This window comes from Cornus florida, unplaced genomic scaffold (genome assembly GCF_030987335.1).
Source record: "Cornus florida cultivar Cherokee Brave unplaced genomic scaffold, ASM3098733v1 CherokeeBrave_3.0.0_Hap2_Chr10, whole genome shotgun sequence".
In the NCBI taxonomy this organism is placed as follows: domain Eukaryota; kingdom Viridiplantae; phylum Streptophyta; class Magnoliopsida; order Cornales; family Cornaceae; genus Cornus; species Cornus florida.
In genome coordinates, this window is record NW_026775580.1 from 96,846,091 (window position 1) to 96,866,762 (window position 20,672).

General features: G+C 40.2%; 3 pseudogenes; all 3 read left to right on the plus strand.

Moving 5' to 3' along the window:
- LOC132278185 (serine carboxypeptidase-like 34) overlaps window positions 1–20,672 on the plus strand; it is a 33,329-nt pseudogene that overhangs the window by 869 nt on the left and 11,788 nt on the right.
- Window positions 1,733–5,255, plus strand: LOC132280032 (transcription factor VIP1-like; annotated as a pseudogene).
- Window positions 5,280–8,132, plus strand: LOC132280033 (uncharacterized; annotated as a pseudogene).

Genomic DNA, 20,672 nt, shown 5'->3' on the forward strand with positions numbered 1-20,672 from the left:
GGTGAAATTACTAAAAGGACAAATAAAAAAGCTCACTTTTTTTTATTTCCTTTATAAGCCTAACCATATGTTTACAATTAATCACGTATCAGGAAAATATTTTAAAACACAACAACTACCCTTAATAATATCATCCACATCAAAATAAATCTTTGATATAAAAAATAAAAAAAAAATTAACTTTAACAAAAATAAATAAATTAAATTTAACGTCATCACTAGTAAAATATACCATTTTCTTGTTTTATTTATTTATTTATTTTTATTTTTACCGGTAGACGTTTTTTATTTTTTGAAAGTTTAATTTTCATTTAAAGTAAAATATATATGAACAAAAGATAAAAGCCCAATAAGGCAGTAGCCCACAGGCAGCAAAGGCAAGACCAAGTGCAACAAGCCCAAAACCCGATTACACCCAGCCCTTGAACAACATTTAAAAGTTCCCCTTAAGACCGTTATGGTCCTCCATTCAATTCGGTGAACATGGGAATCAATCCCCAACTGCAAGCCTCAAGCTTCGGTTTCTTTAATCTGGTGGTTTCGCCGGTAGTCTTACAACACTCTCAGGGAGCTCCCACTCAGCTGCAATTCTACTAGAATCGCGTGAATCCCTAATTGATGAGATTAGGGGCTTTGAATGAATGGATTCCAGAGTGAGATGAAGGACTAAGTTGGCTGATTGATGTTTTTTCTGGAAAATCCTTCTGTTTTGCTCAATCCAGATGTTGTATACGAGAGCTGACAAGCTTAGTTTTGAGATGGAATTGCTATGGAATTCCGAATTGTATATCACTGGTGAGAGGCCCATGTAATCAAATCATTCCACAAAGATGGTTGGATGAAAAACCCTCATCTTGCTTGTAAAAATGCCCATAAGGGCTTGGTGAATGAACATTTGAAGAACAGATAGTCATGAGACTCAGGTTCAGTATTGCAAAGAATGCAGGTTGAAGTGTTGATATGAGTTGTGCACCTTCTATTCAAGGTTGGGAGTCTCTGTTGAATGGCAACCCAAAGAGTAAAAGAATGTTTTGGAATCGAGGGTCTGGACCATACCAGATGAGTCCATGACAGAGAGGGGAGATGCTTGTTAAGGTATTTCATTCTTGCAGCTATGGAGATGGTGGTTGAGGAGTTAGGTATCCAGATGAATTTGTCTGTTTTTTGAGTATTGGGGAGTGGTAGTGCTATAGAGGGCTGCAATTGAGGGATTATGGATAGGATAGAAGAGGGGAAATTCCAAGCAGAATTCTCAATGAAGGAATTGAGTTTGGTTTTGGAGTCATGACCTGAATGGAGGATCTACTGAGGAGAGACAAGAAGATGCAAGGGACCAAGGTGGCACCAGTTGTCAAACCAAAAATTGGTTGCACTTCCATTTCCAATTTCTAACTTGACAAGGGTTTAATGTTGTCTCTAAGATTGAGGAGCTTCCTCCAACTCCATAAGCACTGTCTAGGAACTTAACCTCCCAAATGTTATTGCCCTTTAGCAGGTAAGTGCTAATCCATTACACCCATAACATTTCCTTTGAATTAATGATACTCTATAATTATTTCATTATTGCAACTTCATTCCATGTGGTGAGGTTAGGCAACTCAAAACCACCAGCTTTTTTTGGGAGACAACACATCTCCCAAGCAATTTTAGCACTCTAGTCTTGAGTATGGGACTAGTCCATAGGAAGGCACTAAAAATATTTTCAAACTCATAAGTGATACTAGCTGAGATAATGAACTTTGAGCTCCTGTACATTTATGTTCAGAATATGATTGATCTGATGAGTTGTAATCTTCCAGCAAATGAGAGGTTTTTGCCAGTCCAATGGCCAATTCTTGATGTGATCTTATCAACAAGTGTTCTACAATCATTTGCCATCAACATAGATGACATAAGGGGGACCCCAAGGTACCTTACAGGAAGCTCCCCCTTTTCAAACCATAGGAAAGATAGGATATCAGCTTTTAGGGAACCATTTAAACCAGATAAAAAATATGCGATTTGCTCTGATTAATGTGAATGACAGATAAGGATGAGAAAATATCAATAGCATGCTTAAGTGTTTGTATTGACTCAAGGCCTTTTGGATGTCAATCTTGAGGGTACATCTTGGGGAGTGAGAGTGTATGTGATAACCATTAAGAAGCTCTTGAGCTAAGAGTATGCTATCATCAATCTGCCTGCCTTGAATTAATGTTGACTGTGCATTCCCAATTATGTATGGCAATATAGGTTTGAGCTTGGAAGCAAGTATTTTGGAAATACACTTGTAGATTGTGGAACAGCGAGATATGGGCCTATAATGGCTGATTGATGAGGGGTTAGGCAGCTTAGGGACAAGTGATATATATGTTGAGTTAATTTCCTTAAGAAGTTTACAAGTGAGAAAAAACTCTCTAATAGCCTTGGTAACATCATGACCAATAATTGGCCAAGCTTTCTTGAAAAAGAAAGCAATGAAACCATCTGGACCTGGGGCTTTATCACTATTTAGATAGAACATGCATTGCTGGATCTCTTCATCAGTTGGTATTGAACATAGAGAATGTAAAAAATGGGAAGGTAATATGGCTTGTATGAAAGGAGCTAAGGACTCCATACCTGAGTAGGGATGAGGATTCATTCCCAGAGTGGACTGAAAGTGAGACAATTTCCTTCTTGATGTCAGCTTCAATGTCAAGTAGCACACCATTTGTTGAAGTGATGGTGGTGATCTTATTCCTGTTGACCCTAGAAGCAATGGATTTAAAGAAATATAAAGTATTTGAATCACCCTCCTTGAGCCATAAGACTCTAAACTTCTACATGTAAGTCTGTTCCTCAAAGTTCCTAAACCTTGTGTAAGCAGCAAGAAGCTCATTTTCTTGTTTCCTAAGAGTGATGTCATTAGAAGTGGCATCAAGAGCAGCTTAACACTGAGATAGAAGATCATTTGCAGCTTAGACTTCCAATTGAATTGCACTAAAATTGGTTAAGAAGTTTCTTCTAAGGGGCTGTTTGAGGTTCTTTAGTTTTGTGACAATTTGGAACATAGTGAAACCATCAACATGCTTATCCCATATGGACTAAACCAAGGGTAAGAATGTATCATTATTGCTCCAGCAGTTAAAGAATCTAAAGAGTATTTTTTTGGCTAGTCTAAGATTACCTAAGGTGATAATCATTAGGAAGTGATCAGAGATCCCAGGGGTTAGAAAGTTGCAGTATGATAAAGGAAAACATTCGGTCCAAGAGTCATTGATCAAAACCCTATCCAATTTCTTTAAAATATTTGTTACCCTAATACTCTTATTGGACCAAGAGTGGAAGATTCCAGTGTAGCTCATGTCCTCCAAGTTAGTGTGGTAAAGACAGTTCCTAAAATCCATCATGGCCTTTGTGGTCTTACCAGATCCACCAAAATTTTCAGAAACTAATGTGATGATGTTGAAATCCCCCCCAAGAATCCAAGGGGAAGAAAAGAGGGTAGAGGAATGTTTTGCAATATCATCCCAAAGTGATTCTTTTTCAATGGCTTCATTAGCCCCATAGATGAAAGAATAATAGAAGGTGGTTCTTCCGTTTAGTATTGTAACAAAAGAATGAATTGCTTGCCTTGAGCATTAGAGCACTTGGAGGTGCACTTTCCAAGGATTCCTAAGTATCCAAATTCTTCCCAATGGGGAGTATTAATAATTATGTGACAACTCCCAAGAATTGGCTATAAACCTATGCACCATATCCACATTACTAGACTGAATTTTAGTCTCAATGATGATACAATATCAACCTTGTTTTGTTGAAGAAGATGTTTCACTTCAGCTTGTTTCAAGGGACTATTCAGACCCCTGAAATTCCAGATTGCTATTAATACTGTGGGGCAAAAATCTCCCCTTCCAATTAAGACAAGACACATCAGCTCATAAGGGGACCACCACAAATACTGAGACTATTCAACCTTCAAATTGGGCCTTTACAAGAAGCTTGGGCCGGGTTAACTAAGCATAATGGACTGAACTCATTACGAAGGCCCGGGATGATAAGACCCCAAGCCCAATTACGAATATATTACTAAACCCATTTTAGTAACAGTTCTATTAGAAGAAGAATTATAATTTATGGAAACCAAATAATATAAATCCTTGTTATAAGGAAAGTATGATGTAATTCACATTCTTAAGGGACAAGCAATGCGAGTCCTAAAAGAAATCGATTATGGTTTTTCTTGTATAAAAAGGGCTCAGGACCCTCAATAAGGAGGACACAGAAAAAAGGGCAAAGCCCCCAAAAATAGAGATCCAATTCTCATCGCCAGAACTACGTTCCGACCTGATTCCCACGCTCTATGCAGGATACGTAGGCAATTTAGGTAATCCTAGGTTCGGTCATATCATCAAAATACCCCCTCATCTCTATATAATATCTCTAGTTCGTTGTCTTTTGTCTATTATTATTTTGGGTGTAGTAATTGTAGAGAATTCGTTAACTTGTCAAAGTTGAACGAATTTTTGCACCTACACTTTAGCGCCGTCTGTGGGAATCATATAGAAATATATCCCCACCAAAGTTACAATACTTCAAATTAAAATCTCCAAGTCCAGCAACGTAACTTAAAAGATTAATGTCATTCATTATATTATCTCTCTCTAGTAAATATTTGCCAGACCACAATCAAATCACATAAAAAATATAGACCCAGCCAGAAAGCCCATCACTGCCCCCAGTTCGGCCAGTGACCAGATACCGAAAACCCCAAATCAGAGGGCCCAACACTGCTGGGCCCACTCTAATTCCTTCTTCCACTTCCCGGATGACATCCTCCTCAACGACGACGCCGACATCTCTGACTTTAACCTCGATATCTCCTCTCTATTCTTCTCCGATATGGCTAACCTCCATCCATTCCGACTCATCCAATGGCCGCGACAATTCCAAGCTGGAGCCAATTACCCCGATCAGCATCCATTTTAAAAGCTTGTCCGTTGACACCAACTTCTTCGACGGCCTTGATTTTAGCTCCGCTGCAGACGGCGGCGAGTCCGACAGATTTGGCGTGAACCCGTCGGCGAAGAAGGGAGTGGGTGGTCGTCACAGGCACGACAACTCGATTAACCGTTGCACTTCGTCGTTTGAGGGGGAGTAGATGTTGGATGCTACTAAGAAGGCTATGGCTTCTGATAAACTCGCTGAACTCTCTCTGTTCGATCCCAAGAGAGCTAAAAGGGTTCTTGCAAATAAACAATCCACAACATACACATTCACCTAGCTCTATCAGACTCACAATACATAAAGCTAGAGATCGAGATATAAACTTTGTAGCTCTACAGAAGCCATTGTTAAATAGACTAATGAAAATGGTTGGTATTGTACCTCACTCGGTAGAGATCGAAACAGGCATGGTCATGAACATCTGGGTACTCATTAAATCCATCAAGAAACCTAAAAAATGCGACGACATGACCGAAACAGACTAACCCAGGGATAATTTCACTGACACCCCCTGAAGTTTGGCCAAATATCAGTCTAAAATATCTTTCGAAAATAACTATCATTCACGTTACAAACGTTTGCTCTGTTTTTCACTCACACCCCAAAAGTTAGTTGAAAGGTGTGTCAAACCACTTTTTACATGTAAAAAGACATTCTTACTCTTTGACTTTGGTTTGACCCATTTAAGTATTTCTTTAATGATTGAAATGACATATTTACCCTCATTCAGATGACATATTTACCCATTTATACCCTTACATATTATTTCAATTCACCCATGTGTCTACGTCCTATTGGTTGCTGACCATATTTTTTTTATTTCACCTTATTATTTGGGGCCAAACAGTGACACGTCACTCCAACGACGACTAGAGAGAACGACGATGATCGGCAGCCACAGTTGACGATGACGACTACGACTGATGAAGATTCTAGCAACGATGAAGGCACGTGGCTCTGCCGACGAAAATCTGAGGATGGTGTGGGGCTTCCTTTATCGACGATGACGACGTGGTAGCGAGAATCCGACAAGAATAACTGCTAGAAAATTGCACGATGCCGGCTAGAAACTGTTCTGTTTACAACCTGTTTTCAATGTCATACAGCTCACTGGAATGATGTGGGTCTGTTTTGTAATGCTGAAACTGTTGGTGATGTAGTTATATGTTGTTAGCCGGAAATAATGGAGGTTTCGAATGGGTTTTTGTTGGATTTGTATGATATGTCGTTATGGTGCTCTCTAGTGTCGGTGGCCTCAGAGTCTCATCATCTTGCTCATGATTTGGATAGATGTATGGAGGGTTAATAATAGTTGTTCATTTTCTTAATGTCTGTGTTTTTTATGTGTGTTTTTTGTGTTATTGAATTTGATTTTTTGTGCAATAGATTGGGTAGGTTTGACACGAAGAATTGGAGGTTTTCATACAAGGGTCTGATTGTGCTTGAATACTTGTTGACCCATGGACCAGAGAGTGTTGCAGAGGAGTTTCAGAGTGACAAAGATGTTATCTGCGAGATGGGAAGCTTTCATTATATTGATGAGAAAGGGTCTTTTTTTCATTTTCCTCATTTGGGGTTTATTTATTTTTATTTATTTTTATTTGTTATTATAGTACTATGATTGTTATCATGAGCTTCTAAAATTTAATTTGCAGATTCAATTGGGGACTTAATGTTAGAAAGAAATCCGAGAGAATACTGAAGCTGCTTGAAAAATGGTCTGTTCTCAAACAAGAAATGGATAAAGTTAGGAAGCTAAGTAGAGGGATTGAAGGGTTTGGGAGCTACTCGGAGAGGTCTTTTTCAACACAGAAAATTCTTACAGAATCAGAGAGACTTGGATATGGAAGGTGTCATTCTGAATCTACTAGTCAAAGAACTCAGGATGATTGGTTTTCATTCTCGAAGGACGAAGGTCCATCTGAATCAGAGCATGAAATATCTCAGCAGACTCATCTGGAAAATGTGAATTTGGTGTCCATCAAGAAAATGGAGAACTCCAACTCTATGGGTAGTTTTAGTGATGATGAGGTACTTGAAAAGTTTGGTGCTAGAATAAGTTCCAACAAACCGTGGCCGTAGGAGAGCATAAACCACCGTCCCACACAGACAATCCACACACGACGGCCACGCAAACTGCCGGCGAGAAGACTGTTACCCACGACGCACGACAGTAACCCACAGTCGATGACGCAGCAACCTATGGTTCGGCGTCTTCCTACCCCCCAAACCACCACCGTCCGGCGACCCTCCCGCACTCTCTGGTTCGGCCATCACTGCAGTGCCCAACCAATCTCCCTTCGCCGTCATCGTCGCAGTTACACACACGCACACACATATATATATATAGATACACGTGATTGTTATATATATATATATATATATATATATATGTATATATATGTATATGTATATATATGTATATATATGGGTTATAATGGTCATTTAAGTAGCTGGTGTATTTTGTATTAAATGTGATTAAAAAATTAAGGGCAAACATGTCTTTTCACACGTTTTTAACGGAGATGGTAACGGAATAGTGAAATTGGACCTAATTGATAGTTATTTTTGAAAGATGTTTTAGACTGATATTTGGCCAAACTATTGTACCTCACTCGGTAGAGATCGAAACAGGCATGGTCATGAACATCTGGGTACTCACTGAATCCATTAAGAAACCTAAAAAATGCGACGACATGACCGAAACAGACTAACCCATGATCAAACCAAACAAAACAGTGGTTGTTCTCATCCACGGCTTCATATCAGAAGGCATCATAATGTGGCATTTCCAAGTCTGTTCTCTAACCAAAAAATATGCCGTTTACGTGCCGTACCTACTCTTCTTTGGCGGGTCGATCACGGATAGCCAGGACCGATCGTCAACGTTCCAGGCGGAGTACATAATGAAGGGGCTGAGGAAGATAAGAGTGGACATGTGTATGGTAGTTGGGTTCAATTATGGTAGGATAGTGGCTTTCAAGATGGCAAAGCTCTACCCGGACTTGGTTGGGGCACTGGTGGTGTCTGGTTCAATTACGGGCATGACTGACTCTATCAGTAATGCCACACTTGAGAATCTTGGCTTCTCTTCTTCTTCGAAGCTGTTGCTACCCACCTCTATTAAGGGTCTCAAGGCACTGTTTTTTGTTGCTGCTCACTGATGAGCACCGAAAAGTGCGCATTTAAACCCGTTAAGCTTAAGCATTCTAGTACCTTTATCTATCTTACTTTGCCGTTTTAGACTTATTACGTGTTATTTATATTTTCAGGCACTAATCCCAAAATTGAGCTAACTCAGCCAAATAAGAGCTTAATTGAAGCAATCCTGAGATAAACCAAAGGAGGGAGCAAAGTGGAGAAAGAAATGAGCAAAAAGGAATCAAAGTTGTGCAGCTGAAAAGTTTGATCGATCCAACTTAGAGTTCGATCGATCGAACATCTATGATCGATCACAGTACTTCTCGATAGATCCAACTTAGGCCTTTGCTAAAATTCCAAGTTCGATCGATCCTACATCACCTTCGATCGATCGAACCCTATTTTGTCCTATTCAAATGATTGATCTTATCCACAGCTGTACGCCTACCAACCACTTTTGTCCTTTTCCCCATAAATATCTTCGAAATATCTCAGCCTTGTCCTTATCCGGAGGAGTCAGACCACTTCGATCGATCCAAGATGCAGTTCGATCGATCGAACCCATCTTCGATCGATCCAAATTAAGATTCAATCGATCGAACTTCCTCCAGCGAGAAAAAGTTAAAGTCCAGCTCATTTATTCCGTCCTTCATCCAATCATTGGAGAATATGCCTTGCACGACCACAGCTCATCATAGGGTGTATTTGACCTACCTATATAAGGAATATGATACACTTTTTGGAGGGGCTCTAGAGTTTCTTGTCACACATTGAAAATCATCTTGGAAGCTATTCTTGGAGAGGAAGAAGGGAGGAAGCTAGAGTAACCATTGGAGGAGATCTTCATCAACAAGGAGCAGCCATGGAGTTAGCCCTTGAGGGTTGGATCATCACTACCATGAGTGGCTAGACATCTTCTTGGGGCTAGAGTTAGCCCCAAGCATGCTTTCTATACTCTAATCTTGTGTATTATTGAGGGATTAGTGTTGTATGATATATCTTGATATTCATGTATATATAAATCTTGATTATTTCATGGTTTGTATGGTTTAATGCTTCCAATTGACTATTCTATTCTACCCATATGTCTATGTATGCTAGAGTAGGATATTCATGTGCTTATCTCTAGATTTAGTGTTTTTGATGCATGTCTATGTGTATTGATGCTATAGATCTAGAGATTATCAAGATGATATGCTTAATGAATGCTATTTTGGTTCATTTGATGGTTTATGCCTATTCTTGATGGTTTGTGCCTCTCCCCTAGTCTAGATAGCTTTATTTTCATGCTAGTAGTGTAGATTTAGTGTAGTGGTAGTATAATGTTAGATGGGAGGACAATCTACTCTTGATGTTTGATGTTCCATGCTTGTGAGTCCAAATGGCATATTCCTCTAATATTGTGTTGCATGTGGATTGTGAGCTTAATGAAGGATTAATGACTTGTTTTGATCTATTGTGCTATCTCCATGTTGTCTAGACAATATATGCTCTATTGCTTAGATATATTGTGCTTTTCACATGATGTTTAGACAATACTTGCTTGATTTGTCATCCTTGCCAATTGAATCAACCTAATGCACACACACCCTTATCATATTGCAACACATCCATTACCCTCAATTGATCACTTGTTAGTAGTATAGAAAAGTATTGCTTGGTGGTGATCTCTACACCCCAAGACCTCTCTCTCTCTCTCTTGTTTACCTCATATTATTTTATTTAGTTGAATTCAATTTAGCTTAATCAACCAACCAACCAATTGTGTGATCACTCGACCTACTAACCCTAATTACCATAGTTTCACAATTCGATACACCATCAAATCCCTTGGGACGATCCCTACTCACCCTATCTATATTTTATATAGAGAAAGGTAGTAGTGGCTTTCTATAAATGTAAAACTTGGCCACCTCCTAAATTCTCACACAACTCTTCAAGCTTGACTTGGTATCGCGACCCTTGTAAAAGAGGAACCGGTCAGTTTTTGGCGCCGTTGCCGGGGATTTTAAATTGGCAACGTCGAATTGTGAAATTCAATTAGGATTAGTACTCTTTTGATCGTGTCTTTACTTTCTTTTTATTTTCTGTTTTTGATTACTTATTAAGTTTGTTCTTCATTAACAAGGTGCATTGAACAATGAGCTAGCAAAGAACTTCCAAGCTAAGGAGCAAAGCAAAGCAAAGGAAAAATGCTTAAAATGAAAAATTGCTAAGTAAAATTGCTAAGCTAAGCTTTTAATTTTAGAGTTGAAGTGCTAAAGGACTATTGTGAGACCTTCTTACTCAATCTCCTTAGTTAAATCGGGGGCCCACGTGGAGGCATTTATTTGACATACATTGCATTTGAAAATTGTGGTTGTGAAGTTTAATTACATTGTTGAGAAAGTTGCTTATTCGTGTTGCATTGTGCATGCATGGTCGTCGTTCATTGAGACCTACTCTTGTCCCTCTTGATTTGCATTTAGAATCCACTATTAGGAATCCAAGGGGAAGAGGAAGTTCAAATAGAACCAATCTTCCAATGGACGCTCTCAATGATGATCATGTTGAAGACCTTCGTCACATAGACCAACAAGGCATCCTTCACCCTAATGTGTAAAATGATAATATGCAAGTTCCATTAGGCATGCCTAGGCCATACATTCATCAACCTCCTCAACAACAAGGCCAAATTCCAATGGGAATTCCAAGGCCAATGTATGCACCACAACCCCCCATCATTAATCAAGCTCAATATAACCAAGGTGTCCATGTTGCACCTCAAGTTGCTAATCCACCACTCGCATTGAGAGATCACTATGTGCCTAATGAGTATAATGCACCCACATGCATTCAATTGCCACCATTTAGAGCGCACTATTATGAGATTAAAGCACAAACTATCCAAATGCTACCTAACTTTCATGGACTTCCTAGTGAAGAACCTTACAAGCATTTGGATGAGTTTCTTGAAGTTTGTTCTACCGTTCGATACACGGATATGCCGGAAGAAGTTTTAAGGCTGAAACTTTTTCCATTCACCCTTAAAGATAAGGCGAAGTATTGGTTTAACAACCTTAGGCCTTTTTCTATAACTTCTTGGGCAGAAATGCAACAAGAATTTTTGAAAAAGTACTATCCGGTTTCGAAGACCAATGCTATGAGAACCGCCACTAGGGAATTCACACATGGGGAGGGAGAAACTTTCCACGAGGCATGGGAACGGTTCAATGAATTGCTTAGGAAGTGTCCTCACCATGACATGCCTAAATGGCAATTGGTCCAATTCTTCTTTGAAAGCTTATCGGACAATTATAAAGGCATGGTTGATGCTTTAATGGGAGGTTCTTATATAGACCGGCAAGAGGAAGACGTGTGGCGTCTTTATGAGAGCATGAGTGAAAACTCTTTGCATAGAACATTGTCATCTAGGAATGGTAGAAATTCTCAAGGTAGGAAGAGTGTTGGCTTACATCAAGTTGACCACTCAAATGATATAACCGCCGAGATGAAGTCTTTATCTCAAAAGTTTGATCAATTGATCAATCAAAACTTGGCGAATCAAGTGTCTTCCTTTCCTAACCATTCTCCTAGAGCTCAAAATGAATCATGTATGACTTGTTCTAATGTTCTTCATTCTACTTCTAATTGTCCTCATGGACAAATTCAAAATGAACCCATTGAGCAAGTTAATGCAACATTTGTGAACCAAGGGAACAATCCTTATGGTAACCATTACAATCCCGGTTGGAGGAATCATCCTAATTTTTCTTGGAAAAACCAAGGGGAGGGCTCGAACTCTTCCCAAGGCGGTTTTCAAAGGAAATACATTCCACCTCCACTTCAAAACCAAGGATCCCAAGGTTCAAGACCATATAACTCACAAGGAAATCAATTTGCTAATTCTCATTTTCCTAACCAATCATATTCTCAAGGAAATTCTAGAGGTTCCGCTTTTGAGGAAAAGGTTTTAAATGCTTTGGGCACTCTAGAAGCAAATACTCAATTGTTGCATTCTCATTCTTAATCAATTGCCAAGCTAGAAACCCAAGTAGGGCAAATAGCTGAAACACTTAATGCTAGAGAGAAGGGAAAGATGCACATGAATGCCCCAATCAAACAACAATGTGTTGTAGAAACCAAATCCTCATTGGAAGGGCATAATGTTGAGCATGTCAACGCGGTAACAACCTTGAGAAGTGGTAGGGTAGTAGACAATCAAGTTAGAATGCCTAATGAAGAGAGTGAACCGGTACAACCTCAAGTTGTCACCCGTCCCGTTCCACACACTATTCCTCCTTCATTGCATGTGCATGATCTTGAGAATGAGAAGCCCTCAAATTGTGAGTTGAAAGATGATTTCCAAAGAGATTCATTGAAAACAGTGTTGAAAAATGTGTTTGAGAAAAGTTCTTTAAAAAATGTTATTCATGATTCTTCTTTGAAAAGTGATTTGAAATCCAATGAATCGAACAAGTCCGATGCTGAAAATTCTTTGAAAGAAAATGCTGAAAGAGTTTTTGAAAAAGCTCCATTTCCGAACGCCTTGAAAGGGTCCATTTCAAAAGAAAGGCAAAAGACCAAGAACAATGAGATAATGGATATGTTTAGGCAAGTCACAGTTAATCTTCCACTTTTGGATGCAATTAAGCAAATTCCGGCTTATGCCAAATTCTTGAAGGACTTATGCACCCAAAAGCGGAAGAACAAGAGCCAAACATCAAAAAAGGTGGTCTTAACCGAACAAGTGAGTTCCATTTTACAACACAACACTTTGCCGAAGTTTAAGGACCCCGGTGCACCTACAACATCTTGTGTCATCGGTGAACATGTCATCAACCGGGCACTTCTTGACTTAGGGGCTAATGTTAACCTTCTTCCCTATTCGGTTTATGTCAAATTGGGCCTAAGTGAATTGAAACCGACGTCGGTGGTTTTACAACTTGCCGACCGATCCATTAAGAAGCCTAGGGGGATAATTGAGGATGTGTTGATTAAGATTGATAAGTTCTTCTTCCCGATTGACTTTGTCGTCATTGACACGGAACCGGTGCCCAATCCAAAGAACCAAATTTCGGTTATCCTTGGCCGTCCTTTCTTAGCAACCTCAAATGCCAACATAAATTGTAGGACGGGGATAATGAAGATTTCTTTTGGGCACATGAGAGTGAAGTTGAACATCTTTAACCCCACACCTAATCCATTTGACAAATATGAGGAAGAGGTTAATGTAGTAGAGGAATATCATGATCTTGCTTGTGAAAGGAATGAGCTTTTGTGCATGAACAATATTTCAAAGCCTTCATTTTCATCTTCAGCATTGCATGCAAGAAAAGTGATTTCGAACTCTTGTCATGAAAGGGCGTAGAATCCCAAGGAAAGTTTTGACAAGGAACTCAAGACGTCTTTTGAGTTTACCCCAACAAGTTCTTCTAAGAACCATTTGTTGGGAGTGACTCGAAACATCTCTCATCCCAAAAAGGAAGGGATGCATTGCAAGATCTTTGATCCGGGTTAAAAGAACCCTAGGTCTTGCTAGAGACGTTAAAGACTAGCACCGAAATTCGTAGGATGTCAAAACCCTATTCCTCCCTCATTTCTATCTTGCATTTTGATTCTTGCGAAGTCTAGATACTGTTTTAATAGTTCACATACATTGGAAGGAACTGAGTAAAGGATTGCATGAGCATTCAAGTCATTTTGAGTATTTAGGCATAATTTCGATCGATCCAAGTTTTGGTTCGATCGATCGAACATTGGTTCGATCGATCCAACTATGGACTCGATCGATCCAGCTCTCATTTTGCACCCAACACTTAGAAAAATTTTGGACCTGCATCCAAATTCCAAAATGCATGCTCTCGGGATCTCCAAATTTTCAAAAGTTCGATCGATCGTAAACCATTTCGATCGATCGAAATACCTTTCGATCGATCCAACATGTGGTTCGATCGATCATGAGTCCCAACACTTAGAAAAATTTTGGACCTGCATCCAAATTCCAAAATGCATGCTCTCGGGACTTTTCAAAATTTTTCATGTTCGATTGTTCGAATTCCAAGTTCGATCGATCCAAGGTTCCAACACGTATCAACTCTTGAACCCTTAAACTTGTACATTCTTTATCCTCTTCGATTGATCGAAATCTTTCTTCAATCGATCGAAATTTGCATCTCATTAATTTAATTTCCTTTGATTTTTCAAAATTCATTTCAAAAAAAAAAAAAAAAATCCAAAATTTCAAAAAAAATGCCATTAAGAGTAGAGACCTAAGTTCGATCGATCGAACTCCATCTTCGATCGATCGAACTCTGCATATCGTATTTTTAAAATATAACCGAGTTGGATCGATCACTTGGATCGATCCAACTTCAAAAAGAAACCAAACCCTAGTCTCTCTCTTCTCTCAATCTCATCCTAATCCGGCAAAAACCCAGCACAATCATCTTCCTCATCTTCGGCGAGCCAATTCCGGCAAGGTAGAGCCTTATTTTCACCGCGGCTTCGCACCCTCTCTTTCATCTCATCGCTCTCGATTTTGAGGTAAACCGCGAGCCATTTCTTGATTTAAAAGTTTAATCGATGCATGATTCATGATTTTCTATATTGATTTATGTTGTATGTATATTAATCATCCAATTTGAAGCATCAATTTCATGATTATGATATACATATTCACACATGCATTCGGCCGAACCAAAATTGGGGATTTTTTTATTTGATTTGGCATTTGGGGAGTGTTTGGGTGTTGAGGATTAGATGTTTGGTGTGTAGATGGGCCCATAAACACGTTTGTGTAGGCCCCGTGCTCTAGATCTCATAGATCTGCGACTTTTCAGATTCGGCATTCGCACAGTTCGATCGATCGAACTTGTGCTTCGATCGATCGAAGTAGTGAACTTCATTTCACTACCTTCGATCGATCCAATCTTGTGCACTTTCATGCTTCGATCGATCCAAGTGTTGGATTGATCCAATTCACTTCGATCGATCCAACTTTTGAACATTTTTCACTTCGACCGATCGAAATTTTCTGTGATCGATCGAACTTAAAGTTCGATTGATCGAACTTTCAAAGATCACACATACACACTCCATTCATCTTGTGTCGTCTTCATGCTATCTTTTTATGCACAATGCCTGTGATATTCCACATTGGATGAATTTCATACCTACATTGCTTAGCATGATTCACATTTCATCATCATCATAGATTCATGTCATCCGTATTTTGTCTATCTTATTTGACATACATGTTTCTATTATGCACTTAAATTCTTATATCTGGCACTGACTTATATTGAAATTTTCTTGTCTTTTTGCAGATCATGCCTCCGTGGTACAAGAGTATAGCCAGGCGATCTTCGGGGCCACAGCGACCCCGCAGACATATACGGCCCAGGATAGAGATGGTTGCAGAGCCATCTCATGCTCAGGAGGAGCCCGCACAGGCTACTCCCCCTCAGTCCCCATCCCACGAGGCTGAGGAGGGAGCTGACCACATGCCATCTACATCCTAGGCTCCTCCAGCCTTCACACCATCACCTTCTCATGTGCGCCATCAGGCAGATGCAGCCGCCATGCCATCACCGCAGCCACCTCTACCGGCTCAGCGCCGTGACCAGTTGCTGCCGAGATATGCAGCTATGACCGTGGCTTAGGAGTCGTACTTCGATACTGCGTACTTCTTCGAGTCTATCCTGACCCGATCTGGTTATCAGGATATCATGCAGCGGGGCCTCTCAGCCATCTTTGCCCCAGTCACCGGCCTTGTATACCCGCGACTGGTGCGGTTATTCTTTCAGCATCTCCGACCCTCGCCACGACCTACCGTAGAGATGATCACTACACTGGACGGCCACGAGATTGTCATCACAGTTGACACTCTGGCCCGTGCTTGCCGGTGCCCACACCGGTGTCCACCTGAGCTTGCAGAGACATACCCGCGGCTGCATAGGCCTTCATTTTCTGACATGGCTGTCTCCTTGACAGGCCATCATGCCGGTGGTCAGACATTCGCCACCAGGACCTTCTTGCCTGATGACCTCTGGTTCATCGACACAGTTCTTTTCCAGAACATTTACATGGCGGGCCACAAGATCCAGAGGCGTCATGACTACTTGACAGCTCTTTACGCTTTTTACACGGGCTGCTGGGTATCTATCCCAGTCCTTATCTGGAACGTGATGAGGTTGCTGTATGATTCTTTCATTTCCAGGAAGGACCCTAAGCGGTCCAAGGTCCTACCCTTCGGACACCTCATCACGCAGATCTTTCTTGACCAGCGCTACAGAGTGCCCCCAGATAAGGAGCCCCTTGCACGGTCCAGCTTCTATAGGAGGAGTGACTGGAATAAGAGCTACAATGCTCTTATTCGGAGTCTTCAGGAGCCAGCTGTAGAGGCAGCAAATGAACTAGAGGAGGAGGAGGCAGCCCAGGCACAGCCGACACCTCCAGCAGCAGCAGATATCGCAGCGGACGACGCACCAGTCGGTCCTGCTACCGATCGCACGGACATTGACCTGGAGCGACCTGCGGAGGAGTATGCCGATGCTACAGATGATGCTGATGCCGATGATACTAGTGATCGAGCCGCTGCTCAGGAGCGAGTTCGGGAGTCTTCTTCAGAGGCATCTCTGCCTGAGTCTCCAATTCCCACTCCCGGATTCGGAGCACGCTTGCAGACACTGGAGGAGGACGTAGCAACCATGCGAGCCGACATCACTGCCCACCGAGCTGAGTTCACCTCTTTCAGGGCGGATGTCATGGCTTGCTTTGCCGATATCTCCAGCCGACTCCCTGCACCTGCACCTGCACCTGCACCTGCACCTGCATCTCCAGCCACTGCAGATCTTCACGATCAGGCCTCCTGAGACTCCACTTCCAGTTGTTCTATGCTTTCATTTCTTTTATTCTGGTTCTGTATTATACTGTCACTGTTACTATATTATACTTTGCGGCCGGTCTGTCGGCTTTATTATTTTATTGATGTACCTGCACTTTATATTCTCTATATACTGCTTTTTGATTATGGATGTCTCTTAGTATCTCATATTTGTATGTTTGACTCCATCAGGTACACCACAGTGACTTCAGTGAGAGAGTGCTGCCCAATTTTTCAGGACCACTCTTACACCTCTCTCTATTCTCTATTTATCTCATTTTACACTTGCATGTCCACTGTGCACTGATTATCCTATCTTGTTATCTAATGAGTTTATCCGACTGCAAACTTTTCAGGACCACAGTTTATCCCAAGTTTGGGGGGGCCATGCCACCCACTTAGGATATTTCTATCCCGATCATTCATGACTAAAGCACTGGTATACTCTTTCCTTTGTTCTCTTCACACATTGAGGACAATGTGCAGTTTAAGTTTGGGGGTATTGGTGTTTGTTTCAATGTTACTTTAAAATTCAAATTTTGAGCATGTCTTGTGTATTTGAGGGATATTTCTATACTTGGTCCATTTCTAGCTATGATTTTGATCTTTTGAGGACTATATTGCTTAAAATTTAAAAATTGCTTGACTTGAGAGTCCAATACTCCTTGTATGCCTTGAGGATGCTATTTAGGAGTAAATTTTTCAAAATATTGATATCTTGCTTGCATTTGTGGTCCGCATCATCCTGAATTTGTGATTGTTTTAAGATTTATTCTAGGATTCTACACTAGCACCGGTGTACGCTAGCATTCAATTGTGGGGTACATGCTTTGTTGATTATTGAATTGGTTATATCGCAATTAGGCTAGTAGTGCATTGAAAGCTTTCATTCTTGATAAAGGTGGATAACAACCCCTTTTCATTGAGTAGCCGGGATTCTTGCCTCATTAAGCAGTGAACTTCTCGCGCCGAAAGGTGGAGGGCCCAAACTCTAGGTTAATACTTGAATAAAAAAATAAAAAAATAAAAAAAGAAGAAGAAGTTGCAAAAGTAATAAAAGTGAGGACTTCTCCCAAAAGGTGAGAAGTAGGAAATGATTAGATGGTTGTTGTCTTGATTTGTAGCCTAGTTGATTTGAGTTTGTAAGTCCGTAGGGGTGTCTTAACACCTAATGCCCTAAAGCCATCTGGTTTGGGAGTCATTGACCTAAAGCTCGCTACATGAATCTTCTAGAAAGCTTAAGAGATCAACACATTGCACAATACTTCCATCTTTGATCCTCAATAAAAAAAAGAAAAGAAAAAAAAAATAGAGTGAAAAGAATAAGCGCACCTAGAACAATAAAGCTTTAATAAAAGGTCCACTCTCTTATCTTGATGATCGGTACTAGATTTGTGTGCTAGTTTGAGGGTAAGGATGTGATTACTTCTCTAGTTGGCTAAGATAGCAACACACTTGATGCCGGACCTCTCACATGGATTCTAGACTTGTTTCGATTTTCATGATCATTTTCTTGATGTGTGGAGGACCATGCTTGCTTGTTTGATGTTGAGATTTTGGGAGATTGCTGGAAACGGTTGAAAAATTGCATACTTGAGGTAGTTTTCTCCCAATGCTTGTTTGCAATATTGGTGCCTCTTTTGAAAGAATGAGCTTAATGTTTGTGGGTACCATTTCTGGAAACCCTCACGAGACTTCACTCGTCCACTAGGGGTAACCTAGGGGTTTAAAAGGCTTGTTGTATATGCTAAATGCAATCGTGTTCCCTACGAAAATGGTGTTATCATTTTACTTGCTTTCCAGTTTATACTTGTTTAGTTGTTCATTTCATTCCTTTATTTCTTAGTTCATTGCTAGGGACTAGCAATATTTAAGTTTGGGGGTGTGATGAGCACCGAAAAGTGCACATTTAAACCCGTTAAGCTTAAGCATTCTGGTACCTTTATCTATCTTACTTTGCCATTTTAGACTTATTACGTGTTATTTTTATTTTCAGGCACTAATCCCAAAATTGAGCTAACTCAGCCAAATAAGAGCTTAATTGAAGCAATCCTGAGATAAACCAAAGGAGGGAGCAAAGTGGAGAAAGAAAGGAGCAAAAAGGAATCAAAGTTGTGCAGCTGAAAAGTTCGATCGATCTAACTTAGAGTTCGATCGATCGAACATCTATGATCGATCACAGTACTTCTCGATAGATCCAACCTTGGCCTTTGCTGAAATTCCAAGTTCAATCGATCCAACATCACCTTCAATCGATCGAACCCTATTTTGTCCTATTCAAATGATTGATCTTATCCACAGCTGTACGCCTACTAACCACTTTTGTCCTTTTCCCCATAAATATCTTCGAAATATCTCAGCCTTGTCCTTATCCGGAGGAGTCAGACCACTTCGATCGATCCAAGATGCAGTTCGATCGATCGAACCCATCTTCGATCGATCCAAGTTAAGGTTCAATCGATCGAACTTCCTCCAGCGAGAAAAAGCTAAAGTCCAGCTCATTTATTCCGTCCTTCATCCAATCATTGGAGAATATGCCTTGCACGACCACAGCTCATCATAGGGTGTATTTGACCTACCTATATAAGGAATATGATACACTTTTTGGAGGGGCTCTAGAGTTTCTTGTCACACATTGAAAATCATCTTGGAAGCTATTCTTGGAGAGGAAGAAGGGAGGAAGCTAGAGTAACCATTGGAGGAGATCTTCATCAACAAGGAGCAGCCATGGAGTTAGCCCTTGAGGGTTGGATCATCACTACCATGAGTGGCTAGACATCTTCTTGGGGCTAGAGTTAGCCCCAAGCATGCTTTCTATACTCTAATCTTGTGTATTATTGAGGGATTAGTGTTGTATGATATATCTTGATATTCATGTATATATAAATCTTGATTATTTCATGGTTTGTATGGTTTAATGCTTCCAATTGACTATTCTATTCTACCCATATGTCTATGTATGCTAAAGTAGGATATTCATGTGCTTATCTCTAGATTTAGTGTTTTTGATGCATGTCTATGTGTATTGATGCTATAGATCTAGAGATTATCAAGATGATATGCTTAATGAATGCTATTTTGGTTCATTTGATGGTTTATGCCTATTCTTGATGGTTTGTGCCTCTCCCCTAGTCTAGATAGCTTTATTTTCATGCTAGTAGTGTAGATTTAGTGTAGTGGTAGTATAATGTTAGATGGGAGGACAATCTACTCTTGATGTTTGATGTTCCATGCTTGTGAGTCCAAATGGCATATTCCTCTAATATTGTGTTGCATGTGGATTGTGAGCTTAATGAAGGATTAATGACTTGTTTTGATCTATTGTGCTATCTCCATGTTGTCTAGACAATATATGCTCTATTGCTTAGATATATTGTGCTCTTCACATGATGTTTAGACAATACTTGCTTGATTTGTCATCCTTGCCAATTGAATCAACCTAATGCACACACACCCTTATCATATTGCAACACATCCATTACCCTCAATTGATCACTTGTTAGTAGTATAGAAAAGTATTGCTTGGTGGTGATCTCTACACCCCAAGACCTCTCTCTCTCTCTCTTGTTTACCTCATATTATTTTATTTAGTTGAATTCAATTTAGCTTAATCAACCAACCAACCAATTGTGTGATCACTCGACCTACTAACCCTAATTACCATAGTTTCACAATTCGATACACCATCAAATCCCTT